This window comes from Cryptomeria japonica, chromosome 10 (genome assembly GCF_030272615.1).
Source record: "Cryptomeria japonica chromosome 10, Sugi_1.0, whole genome shotgun sequence".
Lineage (NCBI taxonomy): Eukaryota > Viridiplantae > Streptophyta > Pinopsida > Cupressales > Cupressaceae > Cryptomeria > Cryptomeria japonica.
In genome coordinates this window covers 531,632,872-531,647,958 of record NC_081414.1, presented here as the reverse complement: position 1 = coordinate 531,647,958, position 15,087 = coordinate 531,632,872, and positions in this window count along the sequence as shown.

Below are 15,087 nucleotides of genomic sequence, written 5' to 3'. Positions count from 1 at the left end.
TGGTCTCTTCAATATCTTTGGGCACATCTCCAGTAGGGGATTTATCAATGTCATTGACCAGGACCATCAGGGGGATATATTGCATCACTTGTTCAGCCATTTTTAAATCTGGGTCCAAGTTACTAGAGTCCAGAGCTTTGTTATCAGAAATTTCCTCGCCCATGACACCCTCAGTGCCCATGTTCATAGGGGTCGTAACCTTAACATCAATAGGGTCCTGGGTTTGCATTTCATAATTACCCATGTCATCGGCACCAATAGTGGTCGGAACCATGGGGTCCCTAGTCATAATCACATCCACAGCATCTCCATCAAGGGCCCCCATAGTGGTATTAGGGTCCTCTCCCTCCTTGTCCCTAATGGGGTCCTCCTCGGAGTCCAGATTCTCGATCATTGAGGTCTTTTTTTTGCGGCTTTTGGAAGCCAATCTGGAGGATCTCCTTTTAACCTCAAAATTAGGGGAAGGATTGTCGTTCTTAGCATCCTCGGAGGAAGAATTGTCATCAAAGACAATATGTTTGCATTTAGTAGGGGTTTTTCCTTTGCCCTTGGACAGGGAGGGGAAGCAATGGGAGAGGCTGACAGAGTAAAATTGGGGGAGACTACCGATAAGGAAACTATCGAGGCATAAGCAAGAAGGGACATGGTAGACGTAGAAAATCCCTCGTGAGGATACTGGAAGAATCTAGGAGCCATTGACAGGGCCGCAAGCTGCTGAGGAGTAGGCATGGGCGACTGAGAGAGCGAAAGGTTTCGGGGGGGGCAAAGGGCCTCATGGAATTTATGCAACCTGTAAATGAAGCCCTAGTGAAGGAGGTAAGGAGGCTTATCCCCATGCTTGGGATCCATGGTGTCTTTAATAGAACTTTCTATAGAGTGCAATAAATAAAAAGACAAACAAAGAAAATCATTGTTGTGGAAGTGATTGAGGAGGGGAAAATGATAGTAGTAGAATACCTTATGCCTGCCTTCGAGAGTGAAGTACTTCATGATCATAAGGCAAATCATGTTCCATGGGTGTTTGAGCTCCTCTCGAGAAAACCCACCTTGTGGCTTGACGGGTTCTTCACGGTTACTGAAGAATCGTTTCAAACCTTCACTATTTGCAACATGGTTGGTATGCTTCCAGCGGCAGTCATCAAGGGTCAGCTTCATAGCCTGGGAAATAGTCTCCTTAGAGACATCAAAGGCAATGTTGCCTATCGAGACACGCCTCCCAGACTAGGAGGAGGCAAAAGCAGCCAAGAGTTGCTCATCGTGGCCCTTCGGGCAATCCAAAAAATCGGCAACCCCACCTTCAACACAGAAATTCCAGACCAGGGGGTCATTTTTAAAATCATCTGAATTGTCCAGTTTGTATCTAACTCTGTCACCCCCCATATCCTCCGCCAACAAAGCTTCTTTAGTCATGAAAAAATTAGCACAGAGAAAGTTGCAGAGACCCTTCAAGAAGCAAGCCAAGAAGAGATAATGGGAAGTGTGTGAGCCCGACGTCAATAAATGAGACATGAAGTTGGGCGCCCGGGAAAAAATGAAGTCACTTTTAGAAATAATTTCCTGGTTACGAGGCATTAAGAGCCAGAAAATACCGACGGCAACCAACATGTTACCAATCCAATTGTACCTCATCATGACGTTGTAAGCCCAAATGAATTGCCAACACAGCAACACGTGCATCATTGCCATCCTGGCCAACCGAGTCACCACCACATCAGAAAGGATCGAAAAGATATTCCCAAATTTTAAATTATGAAACCAACACCTCCAAACTACCCCGAGAGAAGAGAGGAGGGTAAGGGAAGCACTTGGAAGCAACTCAATCATTAGTAAAGATTTTGGATTTCTCTTCTTGAAGAAGGAAGTTAACATGGTCCCGAAGGGAATTGTGACTCCTCCAACATCTCAATCCTGAGAGGTTTAGACCAATGGTCGCCAGCGCATCTGCCACACTGTTACCTTCCCTGAAAACATGCATAATTTTGAACGAGTCAAGCCCAGAGATGAGCCTCAGGGTGTCCCTGATGGTTCCCTCAATTGTCCAATTAAGCTTATTCCGCCCTTTGACAGCATCAATGATGAGCTTGGAGTCACCCTCAATGTCCATAATCTTGATTCCCATAGTGAGGGCGAGGCGAATTCCCCAGGCTAAGTCCATAGCTTCATCCTGATTAGAGGAATGCCCATTCAGGTTACTCGCATAAGTAGCAACAAGGGCCCACATATGGGATCTAATAACCCCTCCACCAGTAGCTAGGCCCCCCTAGCAGCCCCATCAAAATTGAGTTTGAAATATGTAGTTGGAGGGGTCCAGACTGTGCTTTGTCTTAGGATTCTCTTAGAGCAGTCAGCTAGAGAGAATGAGGGGGGTAGGTTCCAGCATCTAGCAATTTCCCAATCTTAGGTAGAGGGGGGCTTGGATGCCATTCGGGTTTTAGAAACAGAGATGTTCTCAAGAATCAACTTAAGGAATCGAGCAAACACAGTTTCCATAGAGGCCTCTTTGTCTCTGAATATCATGTCATTCCAGCTCACGTGGGGGGGATCTGCTTCCACAGTTGTTGGATAAGGGGGTTCGAAGAGGGGCCCAGAAACTCCTGGAAAAAATTTAACAAATTATCATTCATAATCCAAAAGATATTGAGCTTGTTGTAGACCATCCCCCAGAGCTCCCGAGTGAAGGCATCATGGAGGAAGAGATGAATGGGACTTTCCTCATCATTTTTGCAGAGGATGCATCTGTTAGGGAATTGGAATCCCCGCTTGACCAAATTATCTTGGGTAAAAAATTTGTTGAGTAGAGCAATCCACCAGAAGAAATTAACCTTGGGGATGAGTTGGGGATTTCGGACCTCTTTCTAGATAGAGGTGTAAATAGGTTCTCTAAGTAAGCTAGTGTAGGCAGTTCTGGTAGAGAAGTCTTCAGAGGGGTCCCACTTCCAAATGAATCTATCCTCCCTAGGAAAAAGAGGGAGGAACATACCAGCCAAAAGCTTATGGAACTCTCTAGCAGCATGGAGAAGGAAGGGATGATCAATGCAACAGTCCTCCAAGGCCCTCCAAGTGTGGTTGCTGAAATAATCGCTGACCCTTTCACCAAAAAAGCTTTTGGTGGCATCCTAGATCCTTCTCAGGGAGGGGGAAGAAGCAAGGGGTCTCTCTGCTAACCAACAATCCTCCCAGAAGAGAATATTCCTACCATTTCCAATAAGCCACCTCATGCCATGAGATAAAGGGTCCCTAGAGCTCAAGATGTTATTCCAAATTTTGGAACCCCTGGGAAGGCCCTCCTTTTTTAGAACAGAGGAAAAGTCCCCATTACCCAAGTACTTGGCCTTGATGATCCTACTCCAATTTGTATCCTTGTTCATAAGTTTCTAGGCAATTTTGGTCATAAGGGCCTTATTGAACCTTGAGATCTTGCGGGTTCCCAAACCGCCCATGACCTTAGGAAGACAAACTTTGGCCTAGCCCACCAAGGCGAGCCTCTTCTTTTTTTCCATTCTCGTCTAAAGGAAAGTCTTTTGGATATTTTCCAGCTTAGTAGCCATAGCCGCATAAATCTTAAAAAGGGAGAGAAAGTATGCAAGGATCCCCTGGAGGGAGGAGGAGAGCAGCTACAATTTCCCAGCACTACTGAGGAATATAACTTTCCAACCAGCCAACTTCTTCTATATTCTTTCGAGGATAGAAATCCAAAAGAAATTAGAGACATCTTTAACAGTCAAAGGGAGGCTCAGGTAGGTGCCATGGAGGGAGACCCTTTGAAAACCAAGGATTCTGCAGACTTTATCTTGGAGATGGACATGAGTGTGGAAGAAGTAAATGTTGCTCTTTTCATAGTTAATGTGTTTGCCAAAGGCCAGAAAAAAGGAGTTGAAAAAGGATTTCCAAGCCTTAGCTTCTCATACAGAGGAGATACCAAAAAGAATAGTGTCATCAACGAACTATTGCAGAACATTGGGGGGCGTCGTAGAGGCAGGTTTGATGCTTAGTAGAGCTCTCCTACGAACCATAGAGTTCAAGTTAGAAGCCAACACTTCTACAAGGATGATGAGAAGGTAAGGGGATAGAGGATCCCCTTGTTGCAACCCTCTAGAGGCCCTAAACTTCTCTAGAGGGATCTCGTTGAGAAGTGCAGCGTATGTGACAGTAGATATGCATTCCCCAATAAGTTTGATGAGTTTATCTCCAAACCCCATAGCTTTAAGAACTTTGAAAAGGAAGTTCTAGTTGACTCTATCATGAGCCTTGGAGATGTCAAGCTTGAGCACCATCCCCAGTTGATGACACTTATCCATGGAGTGAATAATCTCATGAGTAGAGATGACCTCATCAAGAATTTGTCTACCCAAAACAAAACCCTTCTGGGAAGGTCTAATCAGAGGATCCAAGAAAGGTTTTAGCATATTAACAAGAACTTTGTTGAAGATTTTATAAATAATGTTGCAGAGACTGATAGGGCGGAAGTCCTTGAGAGTAGACGTTGTTATCACTGATTAAAATTGGGTTTTTCTTTTCCCATGATTGGCTATGGTATGTTGAAATTTTCGAGTAGGGTGTAATTCCAAGTGCTTCAGCTTTGTTCTAGACCTTAAGGGTTTAAGGGTTTTTGATTTTAGATCCTATCTTATTTGTTTTAAACCCTCTGGTTTCTAATCTGTCGTTACTTTATTCACTTAAGTTATGGGTCATGGGGTCGTAGGAAGTGACCCCCCTTGTTATTTGCCTAGGCGGTTACGTTGATCAATTGAAAAATTTTATGCCTTGTATGTTTTTCTTCTAAAGTTGTCGGGCCCAGTAACTAGTGCACATCTCGCGGATGGATCCACGGCTAGCGTTATTTCGCTAGGCGAAGTTGCGCGTAGTTTATACCCCGCGAAATAGCAAAAACCACATGGCACGCCACATAGATGATCCAGCTGGTTGTTGACAGCGAGCAAAATGGTGGCACGTGGCACAAATCACAACAGTCAGCAGATCAGGATTAAAGGCTGAAAGGCGGGCCCCAGAGGTGAGTCAGGTCGCAAGTGGAGATGACCTGGCAGGTATAGCTGTTAACAATTTATTGAGGCCCCGTGGTTTCCTTCTAGCGAATGACAGAGTGACAAGTCAGCTCCATAGGTGATAGGGCGCCACGTGTTCATGATGAGTCAGCGGGCCCACCCCTCCTACAAGCCTTTTCAAAGGATTAAATGCTGATCAGCTTATGAGATGATCCAACGGTCGACGCTATTTTGCAAGGGTAAACTGCTCACTCTTTATGCCCGTGAAATAGCAAGAATGAACGAGAGCCGTCCACGTGTCATGATGATGACCTAGACGATAGAGATGTTGAGACGAAAGTGGGGCCCCCGTGGTTTCCTTCTGGCGAATGACAGAGTGACAAGTCAGCTTCGTAGGTGACAGGGCGCCACGTGTTCACGATGAGTCAGCAGGCCCACCCCTCCTGAGAGCCTTTTCAAAGGATTAAATGTCGATCAGCTTATGAGATGATCCAACGATCGGCGCTATTTCGCAAGGGTAAAGTGCTCACTCTTTATGCCCGCGAAATAGCGAGAATGAACGAGAGTCGTCCACGTATCATGGTGACACGTGGTCTGAGAAGAAAGTATGGGCCCGCCAAGGTGGAAACGTCGGTATAAAAGAAAGACACGCGGCCAATATCAAGTGGAATGCGAAGGGAATTTCAAGGCCAATGATTCAACGCCACGTGGTATTATGCAGCCAATAAAAAAGCGGGACCCGGAAAAAGGCCAAAGTTGTCAGTTAATCTAACGCTCGATCAAGTTTCTTTTGATCGAACGGTTGGCACTATTTCGAAGGACTAAGCTGCCCGATAGTTATGCTTCGCGAAGTTGCGAAAGAGAAAAATGGAACACTTGCAGAAATGTTGTGACCCGTTGGAGCGAAAAATATGAATTCTCGTATGAATTCAATTTCGAAGGGACGGTCGGAGCATGCGGAATCAATGTTATAGTTAAGGCCCGAGCACAAATATTTGATTTCCTAACTACCAAGTGAAGATATCTTTTAAAAGATTTTGCAGAAGAGTAGACGCAGAGTTATCTTCTTCAGATACAGAGCAAGTCGGTTCAGTTGCAGAGAAAATTCCTTCAAGCAAAGATCAGGTTCTCTCATATTTTTGTAGCAATTCTTGTGTGGTGTTCTAAGTAAGATAATTCTTTTGTTGCAGGATTGTTTAAGAGTGATATTCATTTTCTTGCATTTTCAAAATAGCTCCTAAAAGGGAATTTTCCGGCAAGGTTAACTATTTAGAAAGAAGTGTATGTGATGATTTTTTAGAACAGTTGACGTTATCAACCAATCAGGCATCAAAGGCCAAAGAGTTAGTGCCCAGGGCTCCCCGTCTGAAGATTGGAGAAGGATTGTATGACAAAGGTAATTGGCTGAGAGACCCACAGGTTGGGCTGTCCGGGTTGGGGTTGTTTAAAGTTGGATTTGGAATGAGAAATTCTCCTGCTCCTCAAAATAGTATCTGGGAACTAGATGTTGGGAAATTAGTAGTCCCAGGGGTATTCATGGATACAGACCTGCTAACCCAAATGGCATTAAATTATGATCCAGTCACAAGATGCATCCGGGATGTAAATGGGAAAACCCTTGTGGAAATTAATGCTGAAGAATTTAGGACAACATTTGGACTTAATGAGTTCACAAATTTCCTGGAACCTATAAATTTCACAGCATTAGCCCAAGTTTACGATGCACAGAGGAGTCATCTCAGGAATGGGCCTCTCAAGGAACTTTTTGTGAAAATAGGAGGGTTAACAGTTGTAGGACCCAACACGCAAGAGCCCTTCTCATTAAGTATGTTTACCCTGAGGGCTAAAGGAATGTATTGGGAACTTTGTCAAGTTCTAGGAGAGGATGCTAAAGCAAATATGCCCAATCATTACTTGCTAATGATTGCCCAGATTTTGAATCCTTCTCTTGCTATCACATTTGATTATGCCTCTTTCATTGTCGATGCTATCCATGGAGGGTTGATAGGAATAAAGAATGGAAAGGTGGACAGACCTTTCGGATGGTATTCACTCTTAATGCACCTTTTTCTCTTCAAAGGTGGTGATTATTTCGCCAGTGGACTAGACCTGGTTAAGGAGAAGGAAGGAGAAAAAATGCCAATACAATTATGGAGTACTGTGTTGTCATGGGACAGAGAGGATGCTAGTTTCTTAAAGTTTGATAAATATTTTGCATCCAAAATAAGGACTCTCCTCTGCTTTGATAACCCAAGAGTCCCCAAGGTTCTTCTGGAATTCATAAGACCAAAAGAATTCGCAGAGAACATCAAAATTGTTCATAACTGGGGCGACATCTATTTATATCCAGTATCTACAGTTTTCAGAGTTTTTGGTTTCAGGGGTTCTCCATTTTTGTTACCTTACCAGATCCCTCTCAAAGTGGGAATAGCGGAGATCCTTAGGCAAATTGGTGGCCTACAAGAGGCAGAGTTAACAGGCAGAGGTAAAGGGACTATTTTCCCTGCAGCTACCATAGCCCACCAATTCGTAATAACAAAGGGAGGCTGGAATTGCTTTGAGGATTTCCTCAAACCTTATCATTTATCCACTGCAGTATCCAGGTGTGCTAATCAAGAGGACTTCTTCAACGGTGTGTTTAGGAAGAAGGTAGCATGCAGAGGTAGGCCTCATCAATTCCAATTTCCTGAAAACCTCATCAGAAATGAATTTGATCTAGATGAGCAGGAACTAAGGAAAGAAAAGTGGGTGGCTTATAAGAAAGCCTTGGATTTTGTGCATCAATTTGATGCTAGCTATGACCCATTGTCTAGCTTCTTCCTATTAGAAGAAAAAATAAAATTTTTGATTGTTTGCTTTGAAGATGTGATGCAAACACTAAAGGAGACGAGGGAAGTTGTGATTAAGAGCAACCTTGAAAAGGCCAGAGTGATCCTAAGCAAGTCAGCTTCTAGCAAAGCAATTCCTCCTAGTGATTACACATTGCATAAGAAATCAGGTTACAGTGTGCTGGTGCCTACAACAGGAGAGCCCTCTACATCCAAAGGAAAGAGGAAGATACAAGATGTCATTGACATCTAAGACAGCCCAAAGAAGCAAAGGGTGGGGAAGGAAGTGCAATTAGATACACCCTTGTATTCCCCATCCCAATCCCCTATCCATATAGGAGATGAACAAGTAGCAGCTGAACACCTCTTGCAGTTGGGTAGCTTAGGGGAAATTGCATACACCTATGATGAAGTGGAGGAAGGGATGCCAGAAGAGCCCATTTATGCTGAAATGGATATTACCTCCACTGAACTCAAAGGCCAAGAGTGGGATCCTGAGATAAAAAAGGCAAGTAGTGCCTTTTTAGCTGATGAAAACTTTGTCACATCGGAAGCATTTATGCAATTCATTTGGAAACAGCATATAGATAGATATAATGCTAGATGTGAGACAAGAAAGGCTGAGCAGCCCAATAAAGATCCAGCCTCAGTGGAGGAAGAAATAAAACAAGAGATGATGGAGGAATTCAAAACCATCACCCCTGAGCAGGGAAGAGATATGGTAGCACAAGCTGGAGTGCTTATCTTACCAGAGTGGGATATTGCAGATGCCCTGGTGTTAGATGCAATAAGAAAAGAGACCAAACCCATGGAAGGGGTTACCTTCAATAAGGATAATGCTGCACTAGTCATGTGGTCTCTCAAGAGAAATGAGAGCAAGAAAGGCAAAGACACCCCAGAGTCAAGTTACCTTGGTGGAATGATGGTAAAGAGAGTATAGAGTACTGGGGTAGTAGAGGCTGCTAGCACTGTGTTAGAAACTGCAAAATTCAGTGTTGCAGTGGCAAAGAAGGAAGCCAAAGAAAAAGAGGCCCTCCAAATTAAGTTGGAAACAGTTTTGAAGGCCTATAACAGTGCCAAGGAGGAGGTGAGAGGTAAAGATAGCATCATTGCTAAGTTGCAAAGCCAGTTGATGGGACAGCACCAACAAGGTGAGTCTTCAACACTGATGATTTCCTCTTCTCCTGCAAGACCTCCGCCTACTAGCCCTATCATTGAATTTCCACCATCTCCAACACCCTCTAGCTCTCAAATGATTGAGATTACTCCTCAAGAACTAGAAAACCTGAAACAGGCTCAGGCCTTATATGCAGGGAAATATGAGGAAAAGGTAAGGGCCAAAATCTCCAGTTTTGCAGATACAATAAATGCTTCATTGCTTTACAACAATGTGGGAAAAATTATGGAGATGTGGAATGAGCTGAGGAGAGATAAGGCCATTTTGACACCCATTTTTGACAGATGGAGGCCTAGGGAGCAAGATCTAGAGTTCATGTGTGTATCCTGTGATGAAGCAAGAGCCAATCCTATTATCAAATCCACTTCTGATGTCGCTAAAGTCTTAGTGCAATTGGCAGCAGAAGTGGATAATGTGGATAGAAAGGTTAATTTGTGTAAGAAGGAATACACTGATCAAGTTTTTTAGTTGCTCCCAGGAATTTTTGCTAATCTGGATCAGTTAAAAGACAAGCAAATATGGCTTAAGGAGATAGAAGCTAAATTGTCAACAAGGGTTAAAGGAATCATTGATCTTGATGATACTTCTTTCTTTGTTGTGACAATACAGGAAATAGAGAAAATTAAATCACATTATGGTTTTCTTAATTTAGAAGTCAACAAACTGAGAAATTCTTGGAAAAAGTTGACTAAGATTAAAGATGATGTGATTAATTTTTCATGGCCGACAGAAGAGATATATAGTGAGTGGGAAATAAAGTATGCCACCCATGATCTGGAACAGCTGGAGAGCGCCCCTGAAAAGATAGAAGAGGTTGCAACCGAACAGCCTGTTGAACAGACTGCAGAGGTTGAAAAGAGCTTGTAACTATTTTTTGCGGAAAACTTGTAACCTCTTTATTTTTTAAAAGAAATGATTGTAACAAACTCTCCTCGAGAAGTACGAAGATTTGTGCATCCATGTTTTTATAAATGGATACCAGGACTATAGGAAAGAAAGATCACAAAATTTTGTAAGAAAACGCTGCAGAAATTTATCTGAGCTTTTCTAAGTCTAATGGAGAATCAGAATTTATTGTAATATTTCTTGAACTGAATATCAATATACAGGCCACCGGTTTTGAAGTAAAGCTTTGTGTTGTCTTCAAGTTCGTTCACAAATTTATTTACTGTTTTCATTCTAAATAATCCAAGGTTGTTCTGTTTGAATGGAATTGCAAAGCAATTTTAGTATAAGTGTTCGTTAGATTTTCTCTTTAGGAGGGAAATTAAATACGCGGGATCACTCATACCAGTAAATTCTTTGGGAGGAATTTTGAATTTTGAGGACCATAGCTTAGTTTGGAATGCTTGAATTCTTGTATGTGTCAGGCATATATAAGAATTAATAGAAACCAAGCCGACGGGAAGCATAAAGATGTATTGTTTGAGGAGTTTTATTTAAGTTTAGATGACTCTGTGACCTTGGATAAGGCACTGGTATTAATTGAAATTGTTTATTGCATGCTTTGTTGATTGAAATGCTAAATTTAATTATAATTTCCATCCTTTGTTTTTAGTTGATTTCAAGGTGAATAAATCCACTGGTTTTCTAGACTGGTTTGCTGTGGGTTTTTGTTTGAAAGTGTGAATTTAATTCACAAAGGTATACCCACCTGGGCTCCGAGGAAGCCCGAAGTGTAGAAGGTCTATCCAAACCTTGTCATATGTTGTCTTGAGAATTTCTTTATCTCCGATGTCTCTTCTGCACCAAGCTTGAATCATATTATTCTAAGGATATTTAAAGGGAATCAGATTTTGAAGACAACAGACGCCTCCTGAGTTTTAGGGACCAGGGCAATGAAGGTGTGATTGAGTTTGTTAAGGAGCCTTCCAGATCTGAAAAAATCCCAAGTAGCCAGAGCAACATCAGGGCCCACCACATCCCAGAAATCTTGGAAAAAAGCCAAGGGGAAACCATCAGGACCTGGGGCTTTGAAGGAACCCATAGCAAAAATAGCAAACTTGACTTCCTCCTCAGAAATAGGGGCCAAAATAAGGTTGTTATCTTCCACCAAGAGGGGTGGTGGGAGGCAGTTGAGAAGATCCTCCCCAACAAGGGTCCCCAAGTCACCATCTTCCCTAAACAAAGTGGCAAAATAGTTGGTAGTCAGTCTGCTCAAACTATCCACATCATTGACCACCTGATTGTTATCGTCCATGAGGAGATGTGGTTTCTACGCCTATGGATAATAGCATATATGTGAAAGAAAGTCGTATTCTTGTCACCCTTTTTGAGCCATTGAACCCTGGATTTTAGTTTCTAGTAGAGTTCTTCTTTGTGGGAGTTTTCCTTCCATTTTCTGTGGAGAGCAGCCTCCTCCATATGGGTAGCTTCAAGGGAGTCACCTTGATCAATGCGCTCTTGGATAACAATCAGTTTACTATTGAGCTCCTTTTTTTGCTTGAAGATATCCCCGAAAGTGTATTTGTTCCAACCCCAGACGTTTCTTTTGACCAAGTCGAGCTTCTGGGCAATCCTGAACATAGGTGTGCTAGGTATGTTGGTGCTCCACCATCTTTTAATGCAATCCTTGAACTCTAGATGAGAGTTCCACATAATTTCATAGCAAAAAGGATGATTTTTCCTGGCAGCATTTGTGGTATTCCAGAGGAGCAGGGGGTTGTGGTCAGAGACCGTTCTGGGGAGGGCAGTGAGCTTCAAGGAGGGACTGATTCCCCAATTGCCCGAGATGAGAAATCTGTCAAGTATGACCTGAATAAGATCCTTTCCCTTCCTAAGATTGGACCAAGTGAATTTTTGCCCCGTTAGTTCCACATCCATCAAACCATTCCTGCCAATGAAATTGACAAGATCAATCATGTTGTCAGAGTACTCTGGAAGTCCTCCCAACTTCTCAGAGGGGATCAAAGGAGAGTTGAAATCACCCGCAATCAACCAGTGGGTATTGGCATTATTTTGTATTAGAACAGTTATATTGTTCCAGAGATTTAATCTACCTAATCTGACATTGGGGGCATAAACATTAACGAGAAGGCAGAAATCCATCGAGGAAGAGAGTTCAGAGACCAAAAGGTTGGTCGAGGAGGAAAGAAGACTGCCAGAAAAATGGGAGGGCTCCCACATGGTGACCAAGCCACTGGAGGCTCCAGTAGCATCACTGATAATAACTTAGCACCAAGCCAAATTTTCCCAGCAACAAGGGAAAAGGAAGACATAGACATCTTAACTTCTTGGAGAAGGACCATAATTTTATTTTCAAAAATACACTTCTTAAGAGAATATTGCTTTTGGGGGTTGTTGAGGCTCCTCGTGTTCCATGAGAGGACCTTCATTTCTTACCTTTTATAAATGTCTCCAAGGTCTGATGCCTGCCATTGGCAATATCCCTTGCTGCTTTCTTTTGTCTCGATAGTCTCTGCGATGGTCGACCCGCTTTAAGGTATGTCCCCACATCAGGGTTTGCATTCCTGGTCTTGCGTCTTTGAGTAATCTAGCCCTCGTCAACATGAGTCATGCAACCACTGGATGACACACCAGGTGAGGGGATACCCTAGTTCAGAGTGGGAAACACCAACGGGGAGTGAGTTGTCTCCAAGGCGAGAGTGGGGTCCCTCGCAATCTCGCCATCTTCCAATTGATCAATCAGTGAAACCAAGCTGGTCGTCGGGGAGATGCATTGTTCCTTCGGGGCCAATTTAGAGACTTCATCCACATTCTGATGAATAATGATGAACAATAAATACCCTAACTGGTACTGAGAGGGTGGGGTGAATCAGTACATACAAAAACTTCTCTGCAACTTATCAATTTAAAACAATGTCAACCAGTTGTCTTCATTACTGAACTTAACCATGGCAATACCAGTTAAATACAATAAGACTTCAGACAACATAAACCAGTAAAACTGAACACTTCAAATACATTCAATACTTGATAACTACTTCACCCATAAACATATGCATGTGGTGTATCAGCAATACCATACCCATTAGCTCTGCATGCATAATCACTTAAACAAAGAATGCTTAATCATCACATGAAAAATGCACAACTCATGACACAGATTTTTCACGTGGAACCCAAATGGGAAAAACCACAATGGAGATGAATACCCACAAGATTATTTTGAACTCTTTTGAAGCTCACTCTGTTAGGGTCCTAGTCCAGATAAAGACTTTACAATAAGGTTTTGCTAGGAACCGATCATGTTAAAGATCACTCGGTTAAGGGATGGCTATATACCTGTTAAAGGTTACCTTGCTAGAGGATTTAAAGAACTCAATGAACTTGAGTCACCTAGTTAGAGGATTTACAATAAGCCTGTTAAAGGTGCCCAGCAAAAGGATTTTCCTTATGTTGAAATGGTTAGAAGACAACAGCTAAAACTCTGATCTGATAACAACACTATATGCTAAGGTAGATCCTTTTCAGTTCTTCTACTCTGCAATCACACTCTGCAGTTTTCACTCACTGGTCTGGCAAGTATCTCATCACTCGGATACATACACAACTTTTGCCAACAACTTACAATAACAAACATCATCGATCTTATAGACAACAATTAGGTTGGTAACATAAACCCTAAACCCTAAGCATCTTAGGTTTACAATTACAAGCAGTCCAATCCTGACCGTCCAAACACTTTTCATAGAATGAAACAATCTCAAACAGATCACAAGTCATTTTGCATCGTCCATTCTTCACCGCACATAAAAATCAGTAACCCATCACGCTTTCTTCTCATACCGCTAAGAATAATGTTCATTCTTGAGGTAGACATTTAATGCAGTCGATCTTCACATGCAATATCCTCAAGGAAATCCTTCATGTGCACAAAATTGATGTGGCATCTCGATCTCATCCTTATTTCTTAGCTAACTCATCACATAACATCATTGGTTGCATCACACAAGCTAGATTACCAAACCGGAAACCCTAGAGCTAAGACTACCAACCAGTAGTCACACTTAGTGAAACCTTGACACTGGTTCACTACATCTCTTCATATCGGTTCTCCAACTTGATCATCAATAACAACTTCTTCCCAATCTTCATATCGGTTGACCTGTACTTATTGACATCAATGACAACATACTTTGTCATCAGTTCATCAAATGCCAACAATCTCCCCCTTTGGCATTGATGTCAATACTTAGAGTACAATTACAATTATAAACATCATAGACCAGTGCATCTAAAATATCTTCATCAGATATATTCTCCCCTATCATATATCTTCTCCCCCTTTGACAACAATGCCAAAGTGGAGGCACAAGCTTCCATACTCCACTATGTTGCTCCCCCTATGGAGTAGCATCCTTCAACACATCAATCCTGAAATATTTGTCATTGTAATACTTGACTGATGTGCAGCACACATCTTTAGTTTACTTCATGAAGGGGCAAAACCCCTAATTCACCTCTCAAATAGGTAAATGTAGTCTTCGGTAAGGGCTTAGTGAATATGTTTGCTAGTTGCTCCTTACTGGAAACATGTTATAATACGACCTCTATGTTTTGAACCTTCTCTCTCAAGAAATGATACTTGAGCTCAATGTGCTTAGTTCTAGCATGCAATACCGGATTCTTGGAAGTATTGATTGCACTAGTATTGTCACAAAATATACTCACTGGTTCAGATATAGGTACTTTTAAGTCATCTAATACATGTTTCATCCAAATTGCCTAAGTACAGTTCATAAATGCTGCCACATATTTTGCTTCAGCTGTAAACTGAGAAATACAGCTCTGCCTTTTACTTGTCCAGGAGACTAGTCTTCCACCAAGAAAGAACGCTCCACCAGTTGTGCTCTTCTGGTCGTCCACATTACCTGCCCAATCTAAATTGGTAAACAATTTGACATTAAAATCACCATTGTATGGATACCACAATCCATAGTCAATAGTCCCATTCAGGTATCTAAGAATCCTCTTTACCACTACCAACTAGGATTCTCTTGGACTTTTTTTAAAATGAGCTACTATGCCCACTGCATGAGCAATATCTGGTTTGTTATGCACCACATAGTGCAACTTACCGAACATTGACTGGTACTCCTTCTCATTCACCAACGCT